The sequence below is a fragment of the Lepidochelys olivacea genome, assembly GCF_965140295.1.
Source record: "Lepidochelys olivacea isolate rLepOli2 genome assembly, chromosome: 3".
NCBI classification, from domain to species: Eukaryota; Metazoa; Chordata; order Testudines; family Cheloniidae; genus Lepidochelys; species Lepidochelys olivacea.
In genome coordinates this window covers 19961245-19976505 of record NC_140413.1, presented here as the reverse complement: position 1 = coordinate 19976505, position 15261 = coordinate 19961245, and positions in this window count along the sequence as shown.

The following is a 15261-nucleotide window of genomic DNA, read 5'->3' as shown; positions in this document are numbered from 1 at the left end:
CCCCTGCCCCAGCCTGGAGCCCCCTCCCACACTCCTAACCCCTCAGCTCTGCCCCCCACCCCAGAGCCTCCTTCTGCATCCCAAACCTCTCATCCCCAACCACACCCCAGAGCTCCCAGCCAGAGTCCTCACCTGCTCCCACACTCCAACCCCCTGCCTCAGCTCGGATCCCACTCCTGCACCCAAACTCCTTCCTGGAGCCCATATCCCCTCCTGAACACCAAACCCCTCCATCCCCGGCCCCATCCCAGAGCCCACATACTCACCCCCTCCCACACCCCAACTCCCTGCCCCAGCCCAGTGAAAATCAGTGAGTGTGTGGGAGAGCGAGCGTGGGAGGGAGAGGGAATGGAGTGAGCAGGGGCAGGGACTTAGAGAAGGGGCGGGGCAGCAGGGTAGGGGGTGGAGTTAGAGTGTTCAATTTTCTGCAGTCAGAAGGTTGGCAACCCTACTTGCACTAGCTCAGCAAGCAAGATTTAGTCTATGCAGAGTATTTTTTGTATAAGGAATCTTGTTCCAAACCTGTGTCAGGAATGCTTATAAGGTATGTGCCTGAAATAAAGCATTAATGGTTGGTTAACAATATATGAATTAGTAAAGTCATTAATATAGTTAATGATCCTCAATTACATAATAGAATGACAGTCGTATGATACTTTTATTCTCTCAGCTTTTTTATACGTTACTGATAGTCAATTAGCCACACTTGAAAAAAGCTGGGAGAACTATTTGCAGCAAACAATTTATTTGATGAATTTAGCCTCTCTTTCTGTTTGTGAATTACCCAGGAGCAGACTTTGATATTTACAACTGTCATTGTTACTCCAAATTATTCCATGAATCTTTCATGTAAACATCTTTCAGCATACACTCTGGTCGCAAACTATTTGCTGTGGCTATTGCTCTCTGTGTATGTAATATTCCTAGCTTGCTATTTGCGGTGATAGTGATCTCCTGACTCAAATAGTGTTCTGTTCCCTGATAGGGTGAGCACTAAACTCAAACAGTACTTTAGCAATCTGTCCAAATACTTTTAGTTTGGATGCTCAGATATGTATTCACAGCACTATATGCTACACTTTGCCATGCCATAAAACATTTTAAGAAACAAAATTTAGTTTATTAAAAACAGGGACGCTGCAGTAGAATGGGCTTTTGTGGGGGCTGAACAAGCCTGCCTGGAACTCTGGATATGTCCTTGCATTGCTAGCCCTCGGTCATCTCGTCACATCTTCATCGCTATTTTTAGTGATGCTAGCTAGGGTAAAGCTAGCATGGTTATGCCTATCTGATCTGCAGTCACAACTCCAGTTGCAGTGTTGGCATACCCTATGAGGCCTTCTCAGTCAATTATGAGTGAACTTTTCTGTCCTTTGCGGGGAACTGTAGGGAAGGTATATTGGATTATCAGCACTTGAGTGATTTAGACTGCACCCTCACTGCAAAGGAGGCAGGTTCCAGCCCAAGTTAAAGCAAAGCCCAAGTTCTAACCTTCACCCCCTGCCAGGTCAGCTAGCCCAGGCTAAATGTCAGCGGTCATCGGTTTTCCTCAGCTAAAGCCCAGGTAAGGGCACAAGTTAACTCTGCACTGAAGACAAAGCCTTAGACGTCCGCAGTGAAAGCAACTCTGCCAAACTTTCCAAGTCAATAGTGAGGATTATCAGGGGACACTTTAAGAAAGGTGATGCCCTTGACATTAACTTCTTCAAGAGTATCTATCCATCTAGCTTTTTTTTTTTTTTAGTAAGATATGTTTTAGACATTAGATGGTGATGTGAGATAGCTGAAAGGCCAGCTGAAATCCATCACTGTTCTTCAACTCTAGCTACATTCCTATTCAAACCTCACTGCCTGAGATGAGCTGCAATTTGCCTGGCTGATTGATTGTTCACACTGCGTAGGTGGTCTTGATGGTTTCGCAGCTTGGGAGCTCTTAAGCAGACAAAGATGTTAGATTCTTTGGGGGTCCCCCCTTCTCAGCTGCTTAGCAAAATGAATCTAATATAGCTGACTGTGAGACAATCAATGATTGTTGTCTGAAAAGGTGATTTTCAGACTAATGTACCACTCATTTCTAATTCTGATAAACCTGACTGGCTGAAACCAAAAGGTAATGTGAAAATGAGTCCGCCTTGAAAAGCTAAAGCATTTTCAGCTTCACTCTGAAGTTAGACTTCAACTACTTTCTTACAAAATGTGCAGTATATTAACAGCTAATGAATTTAAATGAGAACCATTTTTAGTCCCTTAAAAATTACTCGAAACTTATATAATAAAATTGTCCATGCCTTAGTAGTGATTATGATAATATCTAAATAATATCCATGTCATCAGCTATGGCAAAGAATGAATAAAGGAAATAAAAAAGAGACAGATCTCAGATATGTGCATGAAAATTTGTCCTTTGGATATTCTCAAGAGCAGAGCTACTGCAATAACCACCAAGGATTTTGTAACAATCTTATTTTTTCTTCCCCATGAACATGTCACAGCATTTATATTAATCATCTGTTTATATAATAGGCAGGAAAATAACTCTCTGGTACATCCCCAATTATTGCAGGCCTAAAACTTCAAGTGACAAGTGATTTTGGATACTTCAGTTTTGGACTGCCCAAATCAAGACATCCATGGGTGATATGTCGCATAGGCTGGGGAAGGCTCTGCCTCACCAAACAGCCTGGCATGGCCTCACCTACACTCTTCCCTGAAGCCCCTTCCTGCTTGCCCTTCCCCCTTGGCCCCAGCCTAGGCAGGCTGCTCCTCTTCAGGGAAGCCTGCTGGGGCTGGGGCGACTGGGACTTTGGGTGGCTGGCGCTGCCTCGTACTGGGGGGCCTCCAGGTGCTGGGGCCATGCCACCCAGCACTGAGCAGGGGGGAATGGAGCCACTGGGGCTGGGGGGTGGGGTGGGGGGTGCACCACCTGCCCGCCCTGCTCTGGGAGCTGGTGGGGGGCGAGGCATGCATTGCCCGCCCATCCGGCACTCCGGGGCTGGGAGTGGGGGAGGAGGCTGTTGGTCATGGGGAGGAGGGAAGGGACTATGGTGGGGAAATGGGTGAGTCCTCGGGCAGGGCCGTCCAGGGACGAGTCTCCCCAGCCACCGGTTCACCCGCCACCCATGAAGACACCTTAAAAACGGTGGGGGAAATCCTGGTTCCAGTAGTAAATCTTCCACTGACTTCAGTGGAGCCAGGATTTCATCCTCTGATTTTCAGAAAGTGCATATTATTGTTCGGTTTACGGGACCTCAGCTAGGTGCTTTATAAACTCAGAACAAAAAGATAGTTCCTGTCACCCAAGAGCTTTCAATCTAAGCTAAGCACCCACCTTCTGAAAATCAGGCTGACAGGGGTCTTGAGGCAGGCACCCAACAACTGATTATCATGCAATGGTGCGATTTGTGCCAGTTGAGGATCGGCTCTTAGGCTGTGTTATCTAATTGCTGATTAGAGAAGAAAAATCAATTCAACTAAATAACTGCATATATAGACAAATCTGAAGGCTCTAAAGAAAGGTGAAGGCATTCTGGTTACAGTTTATTTTTTATTTTTACAATTATTTTACACATCTGAAGGGCCTCCTGTTTTCAGGCAGTGCTGGAAACCCACCACAAAAACACTTTGTGCTATCATGAGTGTAAAGGCACAATTTAGAATTCTCCTCCTAGGTGGGGAGGAAGCTATGTGGTATATCTTGACTTGAGTAAGGCTTTTGATACTGTCTCACATGACCTTCCCATAAAGTAGGGAAATATAACCTAGATGGAGCTACTATAAAGTGGGTGCACAACTGGTTGGAAAACTGTTCCCAGAGAGCAGTTATCAGTGGTTCACAGTCAAGCTGGAAGGGCAGATCGAGTGGGGATCAGTTCTGGGTCCGGTTCTGTTCAATATTTTCATCAATGATTTAGATAATGGAATAGAGAGTACACTTGTAAAGTTTGCAGATTATACCAGGCTGGGAGGTTCGCAAGTGCTTTGGAGGATAGGATTAAAATTCAAAATGATCTGGACAAACTGGAGAAATGGTCTGAAGTAAATAGGATGAAATTCAGTAAGGACAAATGCGAAGTACTCCACTTAGGAAGGAACAATCAGTTGCACACATACAAAATGGGAAATGATTACCTATGAAGGAGCACTGCGGAAAGGGATCTGGGGCACAGTGAATCATAAGCTAAATATGAGTCAACAGTGCAACACTGTTACAAAAAAAGGAAACATCATTCTGGGATGTATTAGCAGGAGTGTTGTAAGCAAGACAGAAGAAGTCATTTGTCTGCTCTACTCTGTGCTGATTAGGCCTCAACTGAAGTATTGTGTTCAATTCTGGCCACCATGTTTCAGGAAAGATTGTTGGATCATATTAAAGAAGTTCTGTATTAAAATCAGAAATGAGTTTGATTCCCCATAGTTTAAATTCCAGGGTATTACTAATTAAGAGGTCTCTTGGTTTTTGGTACTGTTTCTCTCCCTCTCTGTGTGAAACTTGCAAGCTGCTAATTGTGTTAGTACATTCTAAGACAGAGTCTGTTCTCAAAGCAATTCTTTGTAACAACAACTACTCAGACAGAGAGAGACTCAAAGCAATACTCTGTAACAACAGAAACAGCACCCAGAGACTCCCCGCCCTTTTTGTTGTATTCATCTCGCTTTGTTAACAATTGTGATTAAAATAGAGATAGAGGATGTATGTGGATGGATGCTTGGTGTGGATAATAACTGAATGATCAGGGAGGTGCCAGCCTATGAATCCAGTGTCCATCGGCTGAAGAAGGTGTCAAGTGGAAACAACCAGAGGACCCCCGGAGGGCAGACTGGAATCCACCCAACAGCCTCAAGGATGGGAGAACGAAAGAACAAGATAACATCTGGCAGCACAGAGCCGTCAGGAATGTGCCATCTGCTGATTTATTCAGCAACAGCATGATGAAGCAATTCCCATAGACTGGCATAGGAAGAAATTCCTATAAAAATGGACTCTAGAAAGTGAGAACTTTGGGGTCTGATTCTGAAAAAACAACTTCCAGGAGCATCAGATGAGCATCTGACAAGGCCCTGCTCCCTCCTCATATTCAGGCCACCTGGCCAGTGGCTTGGCATGAGCAACTCTAAGGCTGGTAACTATGATAACAACCTTGCAGAACCTGTGCGTGTGTGTGTGTGTGTGTGTATGAATGAATGTGTGAATAAATATGAGATTGAATGGAATGTTATAGCTATAACTAACTGCTTACTATGATTCTTTCTGTATTCACAATAAATGTGGCATTTTGCCTTTTCCCCTTTAATAAGATCCTGCTGGTTTTTATTTTATTGGTATAACAAGATGTGCACAAATTGGAAAAAGTCCAGAGAAGAGCAACAAAAATTATTAAAGATCTAGAAAACATGACCTATAAGGGAAGATTGAAAAAATTGGGGTTGTTTAGTCTGGAGAAGAGAAGACTGAGGTGGGGACATGATAACAGATTTCAAGTACATAAAAGGTTGTTTCAAGAAGGAGGGAGAAAAATTGTTCTTAACCTCTGAGGATAGGACAAGAAGCAATGTGCTTAAATTGCAGCAAGGGCAGTTTAGGTTGGATACTAGGAAAAACTTCCTGACTGTCAGCGTGGTTAAGTACTGGAATAAATTGCCTAGGGAGGTTGTGGAATCTCCATGGTTGGAGATGTTTAAGAGCAGCTTAGACAAACACCTGTCAGGGATGCGCTAGACAATACTTAGTCCTGCCATGAGTGCAGGGGACTGGACTAGATGATCTCTGAAGGTCCCTTCCAGGCCTATGATTCTATGGAAAATCCTGGAAGTGATATTTTTGGACTCCATAGTAAATTCTCATTAGAGGAAGGCAAAGCAAACCTGAGAAAGCATGGCAGCTCAGAATCAGTGATGAGAGCCTCTAAATCTCTCTTCCTGGTTCTTGGGGAGGGGTCAGATTTATCTGAGTTGAAGAATAACCAAATACCTAATACCCCCATGACAAGAACAAAAACAAATACAAAGGTGTTCATGATAAAACACTTACCATCACCAATAATAACCTCCTAATTAATTTGCTCTAGTTCAGGACGTCAGTTAAATCTTTTCATGTGTTTCACCTTGTCTTAATTGGCAATAATAGTAAAATGATAGTCTATGTAACAGTTTATAGCATTTGGAAAAGGTTTGGAATTTGACAGTTCTAACTCAGCTTGTCCCTTTCCTTTTCTTTTTTCAAGGAGCAGGTACAGTTCGGATTTATTCTAGAGAGAGCTGTGTGGACAATAACATATCTGAACATCTGAAAGTTGCAAAACAATTACCCTTTGGCCAGAGATAGAGTCAACTTTAGATTGGAACACCACTTAGGGAGAATATTTTTCCACTTTCTCAAACATTTCATATTTGTTTTCTTGGGCAAAAATAACACTTTTACAGATAAGAATCTGCTTTAATGCCTTGAAATATTGTGCTAGTTCAATCATGGGGAAAATGGGGAAGATGTTAGTTGAAGAAGTGAGGGATTCAGCATAAGAACCTAGATGTATAAAACAGTTGGCAGTCTGTCATCACGAGCCCTAATCACACATCCATTTGAGAACCTGCACCCATTCAATGTTTCCATGAGGTCTGCTTATGGAAGCCCAGGAAGGAATCAATTGTTCTTTATAATGTAATGATGAGAAAAAAGAACCAATGCAAAAAGAGAGAGCGGTTAAGGTCCAGACCATGTTTGATGTATGTAATGTCAGGTTTCAGCTGCTATCTCTTATTCAGTGCACACAGTGTTGATTGACAAAAATGCAACACTTTGATTCATGCTACTTAACTGCAAAATCAGTGGCTAAAAAGGTTATCACCATCCAGGATTTGATCACTGATGAAGTTCCTGACTTTGCATACATTACCAAGGTCTGGCTGAATCACAATGGAAGGCCATCATTGGCCCAGATGTTTCCTCTCTGAATCTTGGCTCATCATGAATTGAGAAGAGGTCAAGGAAGTGATCCTACAGGGCTCTTTAAGGTAGCGCACAAAGGCATAACAAGAAGCAACAGCGGGAAGTAGAAGTCAGCAAAGTTCAAACCGGAAATACTATGCACATTCTTAACAATGGGAATAATTGGCCATAGGACCGAAGTAGGAAGAGGTGGCAACGGTATCACACACCATTTTGCAATCTCAACAAGATGCGTGCCTGGCACAGTGGAAAATAGAGCAGGAACTAAAACCAATGGCAGTCAATGAAGACAACACATTCCAGCAATGGAAATAAAGAGTTAGAAGCGGGTTAGAATTAGTTCTATTTTTTTTTTATTTAGTTCTTCTGAATAGTTAGTGATCCTAGAATAAAATCAATCTGAATAAAAACAGCTGTAAAAATAACCAGTAATAGTGTAGCCCCCAATTTAGCAGGCCATATCTATTCAACAAAGCGTTTAAACATTTTAGGCATGTGCTTATTTGACTTTAATGGGGCTTAAGTATGTCCTTAAGTGCTTTGCTGAATTAGAATGGATTTAATCATGTATTTATATGTAAGAGATTACTTTTTGGGTCCAATCGTCAGTAGCTGATAATCAATTACATTTTCACACTTGAACAACCCTAATTATATTGTATTTTGGTATTTCCTATAGTAACTATAGGGAAGTTGAAAGAATATAGCAAATACCCCAAAGGTAAAATTGCAAGGTTTTACAGCTGACTGCTAAGTGCTGAATATTATTTATTTTCCCTATGTAAGTCTTGGTTCTCCAAAGCCTACACAAAATTAAAAGAATCGTCTATATAAACAATGCTCTTTTTGTTTAATATCCGTTTGCTCTGAGTACGTTCTGGGCTTGTTGCTGCCTTCGTGAACACTTTTCTTCTGTTTGCTCATGGTCACATCGTTGTGTAATGTAGTTTGTGAGTTTCAAGGTCAATCTGAAGTCAGTTCAAGATTACTGAGATTTAGTTCCCACTATGCAAGAACAGAATGTCAAAAGAGAGTAAGCAATTTTGGGGGGAAGGTATTCAGTTTTTTTTCTATTGTGTTTTATCCTTGTGGAAAATAAACTAATTGCCTGGACTAGGCAATCTGTCTGGAAACGGACAAAATGCCCCTGTTTAATCAAGTTACCCAACCTTCCTGATAGCTGAGAAAGTGGTAGGCAACTATTATTTTCCTGTTAAATCCTTGAGGCAACATACTGCCCAGCATTACATCGATTATAGTCTCATCAGAATTCAACCCCGCTGCCAGTGTGCATAGGAGAGAATTCAGAACATAAAGAGTGGAAACAAACGGAGAGATGTGAAGAGGAAAAAGATCCCTAAACTGTGGTGCTGTGGTTGTTTTCTTTGCCTACCTTCCACTTTCACGCATTTGCCTCAAAGTACGTGGCCGGCATGTTGTCCGTGGTATAATATGTTTGTGTGTATGGAAAGGTAGATATGTATGTGTGTGAATTAGACCTGGCTTGAAAATGTGGGGTTTCCCCCCCACCCCTCCATGGAAACTTTTGAGTTGTTGGTGAAAAATTGAAATGTGAAATATTTCAGCTGAAAATTTGAAATATGTTGAGTCTGAAATAGTGCCCTGGTGCCTGAGGGAAGTTGTAGTACAAGTAACTCATGTTCTCATTCTCCTCTACAGGCAAAGTTTCCTGGGTGGATTATATCTCCCATGATGTGCTATAGTCTCACTTTCTAGTGAGGAGACACTACACATCATGGTAGTCGCATTGTCACGTGAGATGCGGTCAGGCTGGGGAGCCTGACCAATAGGGGAGAATGGGAACATGAAGCACCCAAACTACAACTCCCATGAGGCATTGTGAAAGATTCAGAATCACAATATTTTGATTTTCCAATGAAAAACCCATTTTGGGGGGTTTTCAGACATTGTTTTTCAACAACAAATCAAAATTTTCAACAGAATGCAGATATTTTCCACACACACACACACAAATCCTTTACCTGAAGATCTAATCTTCCTGCAGAATAACAGTTTTGATGGAGAATTTTTGAGCAACCTTATTGTAGAGATATATATGTTGATGCAGCCATTAATGCACAGAAGTAAGGATATGTCTGCACTTGGAGTTGGGCGTGTGATTCCCAGCTCAAGTAAACAGCTCAAGCTAGCCCTTCAAATATGTGTTCAGGGGGCCTAGGCTGAACTCTACTCGGATGGCTACCCAGGCTGCACTACTATTCTTAGCATGCTGGCTCAAGCCCATCTATTCTATCTGGGAATTACTCCTAGTTGCAGGCCCAGTCAACATCCTTAGGGCCACAATGGTGGCATTTAGTCGCTGGACTGAGTAAAGGGCAGTTCATGTCATATTACAAAGTGCTTTTTGTGATACAATTTAAGAAAACTACACAGGATCTGTATGTACAAAATTTCAATGTTACAGAAAACTGAAGCACAGAGTAGATAACTGTATTCTCCCTTTTTAAAATTGTCTTGAAAATTGGTCTGGTTAAAGAACAGATATGAATGAGAGATGAGTGTCAAATATGCTGTAATATGTAATACGGGAAACACCAGTATCCTAATAAGTAGTTTCTGGATCACTCTTATCGCTGGCAGAATAAACCTGGTAATTTTACCTCTGAAGTAGTTTAAACACTTATGAAACTGTGTGTTATGCTAGCATCCTGCATCCTCTTCACACACCCTCTAGTTGAGTCACATCCGTTTTCTTTAAAAGCCACATTACCCGTCTATGCACCTGCAGAAATAATCACATCCCTGTTGAATAAGGTCCAACATTATGCCTGAAGGTTTTTCATGCAACCCAAAAACAGAGCTGGCTGAATAATGCAAATAAAATGTTCACAAATACTCCTCTGAGTTTTAAATTTATTCACATCAGCTTTTTTCAAAACCTTGTGTGTTTTATTGCCTCAAACCTTGAACTGATAGCATTAACTAGCAAAAATTGCAGAAAGCAAATTTCAAAGTTGCATGGGTGAGTAATCATAGAAACTTTATTTTGCATTCAGCACACAAGTTTTCATGTCAGAAATTGTTGCATGCTTGTCCAGTCACAAAAGAGAGATAAAGCCATGTTTATTATCTAACCTATCAGATTTAATAATTATTATTAATAATAATAATAATTAATACCCAGCTCTTATATAATGCTTTTCAGCAGAAGAACTCAAAGCACTTTGCAAAGTATCATTATCCTCATTTTATAGATGGGGAAATTGAGTCACAGAGCATTATTGTATTTAAGCAATACAGCTCAAATTTCAACTATTTATGACCAATCCATAGAGAAAAAAATTGAAATAATATTAATTGGATACATTCAAATGATGAATACAATGAAGAAATAACAATCTGCCCACAGAATGTCCATGCAGAGAGAAAGAGACTAAATTTGTCAAATACATCATTTGTTTTGTGTTCAGTTGTAACTGAGTTGCAAAGAAATGAATTTATAGAGCCCATGCAGAGTCTATCTTTATCTGTAACTTTTCAGGGCTGTCGTTCAAAGACGCAAAATCATCAGCAAAGTCTGGGTCTTCTAGGCAATTGCCATCTACCCACATTACACCAGTATTTGTGTTGCTAATACACTTCTCCATTATCCAGCCTATGGCAATACAAAACAACAGTGCCAATGTCCACACTGAACCACTTGTTGTTCACCTTAAGCATACAGAGTGCTTCACATGTCTGTATGTGGCCTTGATGATGTTAATGACTTTAGCTGGGATCCCATAGGACTGAAGAATATTCCACATGCTCCCAGGACTCGGAGCTAATCCTCTTGTGGAGGTGGATGACCAGGAGCGCTGGGAGAGCTCTCTCCCAACGCTCGCGCATGACCATACTCGCACTTCAAAGCGCTGCTGAAGGGAGCGTTCCTGCGGCAGCGCTTTGAAGTTTCCAGTGTAGACATACCCTTCTATGATGATCTACATAGGGTTTCCTGGGACTGAACGTAGCCAGTTCTTCTCTACGCTTTAAATCCACTGCCTTTCTCATCCTGTGTAGTATCACGCTGCAGCTTTCCCTGCAACAACAATTAATGTAACTGTTCTCCAGTTGTTACACTCAGTAAGATAATATATATATATATATATATATATATATATATATATATATATATATATATATATATATATATATAATATAATATAAAAATAGCAGGCCAAGCAGGGCTTAAAATGAGTTATGATAAAACAAACATCACTGAAAGCCAGACATCAAGCAGTAACATCACATTAGAAGGCAAAAATATGAAGAAAGTAGAACAGTCCAGCTACCTCAGAAGCACCATATTAGCCAAAAGAGACCTCAAGAAGGAAAAGAGAGGATAAGAAGGATAGGAAAGGCATCCACAGCATTCATTATACTCAACAGCATATGGAAATCAAAGATATTCAGCAGCAATCAAATCTGAGAATTTTCAGTTCCAGTGTAATCTTGGTGTTAACATACAGCTGCAGGAGCTGGAGATCTACTAAAACGTTAGACAGAAAAGATTCTGGGCATTGGTAGGAAAGATATAATCACCAACGAAGATACCCAGGAAATCACCACCCAGCCGCTCATTTCCACCAGAATCATAATGAAACACAAGACTTATTTGGGGCATGTACTCTGGATACCAACACACAGACTTCTACATGACGCTGTGTAATGATGCTGGTTCTGGAGGAACCCAACTGAGAGTACCAATTCAGGACACGTTGCTTAAAGCAGGGCAGTTACAGTCCAAGGCTGGGGTTTCTATGCACACCAAGGCAAACCAAACCAGCCAAATAGAGAGGACTTTGGTTTTACCCCACTGGCTAACCACAAGTCACACAAGCAATTCCCTTAGACACTCCAGTTTCCCAATATCACCACCAGTGCCACTCATTATGGGGACAAATGGTTATGAAAACCAAAACCCCAGTAAAAGAAAAATGGTTCTCTTGATCCCAAAGGACCAGGCCCCAGACCCAGGTCAATATATAAATTAGATCTTACCCACAAATCACACTGTTGCCAATCCTTTAGAATCTAAAATCTAAAGGTTTATTCATAAAAGGAAAAAGATATAGATGAGAGCTAAAACTGGTTAAATGGAATCAATTACATACAGTAATGGCAAAGTTCTTAGTTCAGGCTTGTAGCAATGATGGAATAAGCTGCAGGTTCAAATCAAGTCTCTGGAGTACATCCACAGCTGGGATGGGTCATCAGTCCTTTGTGTAAAGCTTCTTTTTGTAGCAAAGTCCCCCCAGAGGTATGAAGCAGGATTGAAGACCAGATGGAGGAGCTGCAGCAGCTTTTTATAGTCTCTGGCCATGTGGTCTTTCTTTCCCTGTTCCAAAGACAAGCTGTCCATCACATGGCATGGAAACACCTCAGAATTCTGTCCATAGGCATGTCCCTGCATACCTTGCTGAGTCACAAGGTGTGTCTGCCTTCTCTCAGTGGGTCATTTGTATACCCAATAGTCCTTAATGGGCCATCAAGCAGGCTAGGCAGAGCTGACATCAACTTGTCTGGGGTGTCACCCAGAAGCATAGCATAAGTTTGAACTACAGACAGTATAGTGCCAATATTCATAACTTCAACTACAAAAATGATACACACATATAGATAGCATAACCATAACCAGCAAACCATAACCTTGTCTTAGACACCTTATTTGACCCCCTTTATACAAGATTTGGTGCCACTACGGGACCTTGGTTGCAACAATAATCTATACTGTCCCAGTTCACGTCAATAATGTCACGTGCGATCATGTGGATACCAACGTGTATGAGGAAATGTGGGCACCCAAGATAAACTTTAAGGAGAACCCTTAGCAAGGAGACCAGAATTGCCAATCTCAACACCATAGAGAAAAAGGAAGCAGCAGCAAGTGACAGAGAAGGACAGAAGAGACTGGTTTCCTCCTTGAGCACCAACATTGGCACAGAAAAGACATTAAAAAATGAGAGAGAGAGAGAGAGAGAGAGAGAGTCTAACAGTTAACTCCTTTTATACAGTTATACCTATTTTTGTCTCTGCACAAGCCTAGATCTTTCACCTAGTCTATGCTCTCCATCAGCAGTTTGAGGAATGGGACATTTATCACATTTAGAGACCATGTTGACCTTCCTGAAGTTAATACAAAATCAGATTGGCCCATAGCTGCAAGCATCAAGAGTTTGTTCACTCATTAGATGGATTCTAGATCAGGGATGGCCAAACAGTTTGGCCCAAGATCATTGATGGGCTACATCCTATTAACCTCCAAAGAGAGAAAGAGAGCTAGAGATGGAAAGAGAAATAGGAGACAGCAGAATCACAGCAGCAGGAGCAGGAGCTGGAGAGGGAAGGAGAAATACAATTTAATGATTATGGACTGGACTTTTCAGCTATGCCCATTGTCTGCTGGCAGTCCTGGAGAGGGAGGGCCGAAAAGGAACCTGTTCTACATTATCCCTGCATTCTTTAAAGTAGTCTAGGTACCATTACTCTAGCAGATAACAGCTGGAGTGTGGTAGCACCGCAGCCATACTCCACCCATCCCAACACAAACACTTGACTTGGGACTGAAAGGGCAGAGCTGGCTATCCCAGCACTATATTACACCTGGTCAGTGCTGCGGCAATGTAAAGGACCTAGATGATCTAGAAGTGGATCTGCCCCAGCAATGTTAGTTTTGCTCTGTAGCATAGAGCTAACCAAATGTCATGCTTTAGGGCATCAGTTGATAACTATGAGGGGTCCTCAACCTTGGGACTCTGTCTGCTCTTGGTCCAGAATAGTCCTATTCTATTCATCTTCAGCCCACACATCAAATCTCATCTATTTTCACAGGAGCAAGATGAAGGAAGATGGGATACATTTTTGGCTAATTTTGGCTGTGGGTGAGAAGATACTCTTTACCCAGAATGGCCTTGTTCCAGTTTATACATCAGCCACTGTGATTACCAGAGGCAGAGAAAATCTCTGAGATAGCTGGAGTCCCAGATAGATGGATATCCAGTGAAGAGTACAGAGAGCTCATGTGAGTTCCTTCCTTTGTTTTATCCGAGTTTCTTGGTACCTTTGCAGGACAGAGAGTTGCAATAGAGTAGAAGGAATATTAGGAAATCCGGGATCATACCAAGATCTGTGGCACAGAGTCCTCATCTGTTAAATGGATAATAATGTTTACACTCCTTTGCAAAGTGCTTTGAGATCTATGACTGAAAAGTGTTAGCTAAAGACTGATTATTTCTGTCACCTTGGTGCAAAAGCCAAGTTTGCTGCTGCATAATCATGAAAGGGCAGATATTTCATTTTAGTTTTAATGTACTTAGGGTCTGGAAGCACTTCCTGTTGTCACCATCTTTTTATCGAATTAGGAAAGAATGCTTGTAATGAAAAGGTAATACATTAAAAGCAAATGTTCTGGTTCCCACATTATTCACTTTCATACTAAGCTATTACAGAATATTCAATTATGGATTGAGAGAATGCTGTAAGATTGGTGGTTACTGTCCATGGTAATAATGGTATTTCCTACCACTGGACAATATGTTGGACTGGATTTTATTATATACTTTTTTTTAATGGGTAGTTATTTTACTCCCTGGTAAATACTATTCCACTATATATGTTTTTGGGGAGATAAAACCTGTCCAAACTTCTGTAAAGATCAGAGTGTTTTATCTTATGTTGGATTACTATTCCAGAAGACTGAGACCAGATAAACAAAGCCCTTATATAACTTCAGGGCTGTTGTGATCAATTTGCCTGGTGCTCTATTCAGGGGACCATGCTGTTTTACCATCTTGATTGCAATGATAAATCCATCATTATGTTCAGCGCAGAGGAAATAGCTCAGAGCCTTGGCATTTGTGGCAAATCTTTTCTATGGCAGGCTCATAGTAAATCAGTCTAACCTGAGCCGACAATGATTGATTCTGAACAAAATGTCATGAACAATCAAATCCTCTGTTTTCTTCTTCTTTTAAAACAGAATAGACTTAACCCCCTAAGCCTAACTACATTCAAACTGGAGCAAATTGGGGCTTTTATCAGTAATTATGAAAAGACAGGAGTTCATACTTTAGACTTCTAAAATTGTATGGCATACAGAATACATTCTATTTATTATCATTGATCATGTATATAGCATCACAGGGCTACAAAGTTTAACCCACATTAGAGAGTATGTGGGAGAGAGGTGGGGGGAAGATTTATAAGCTCTTTGAGGCAGGAACTGTCTCTTCCTATAGGCTTGTGCAATGCCTTGGCATAATGGAGCCCTGGGCCTGACTGAAGTCTCTGGATGATTC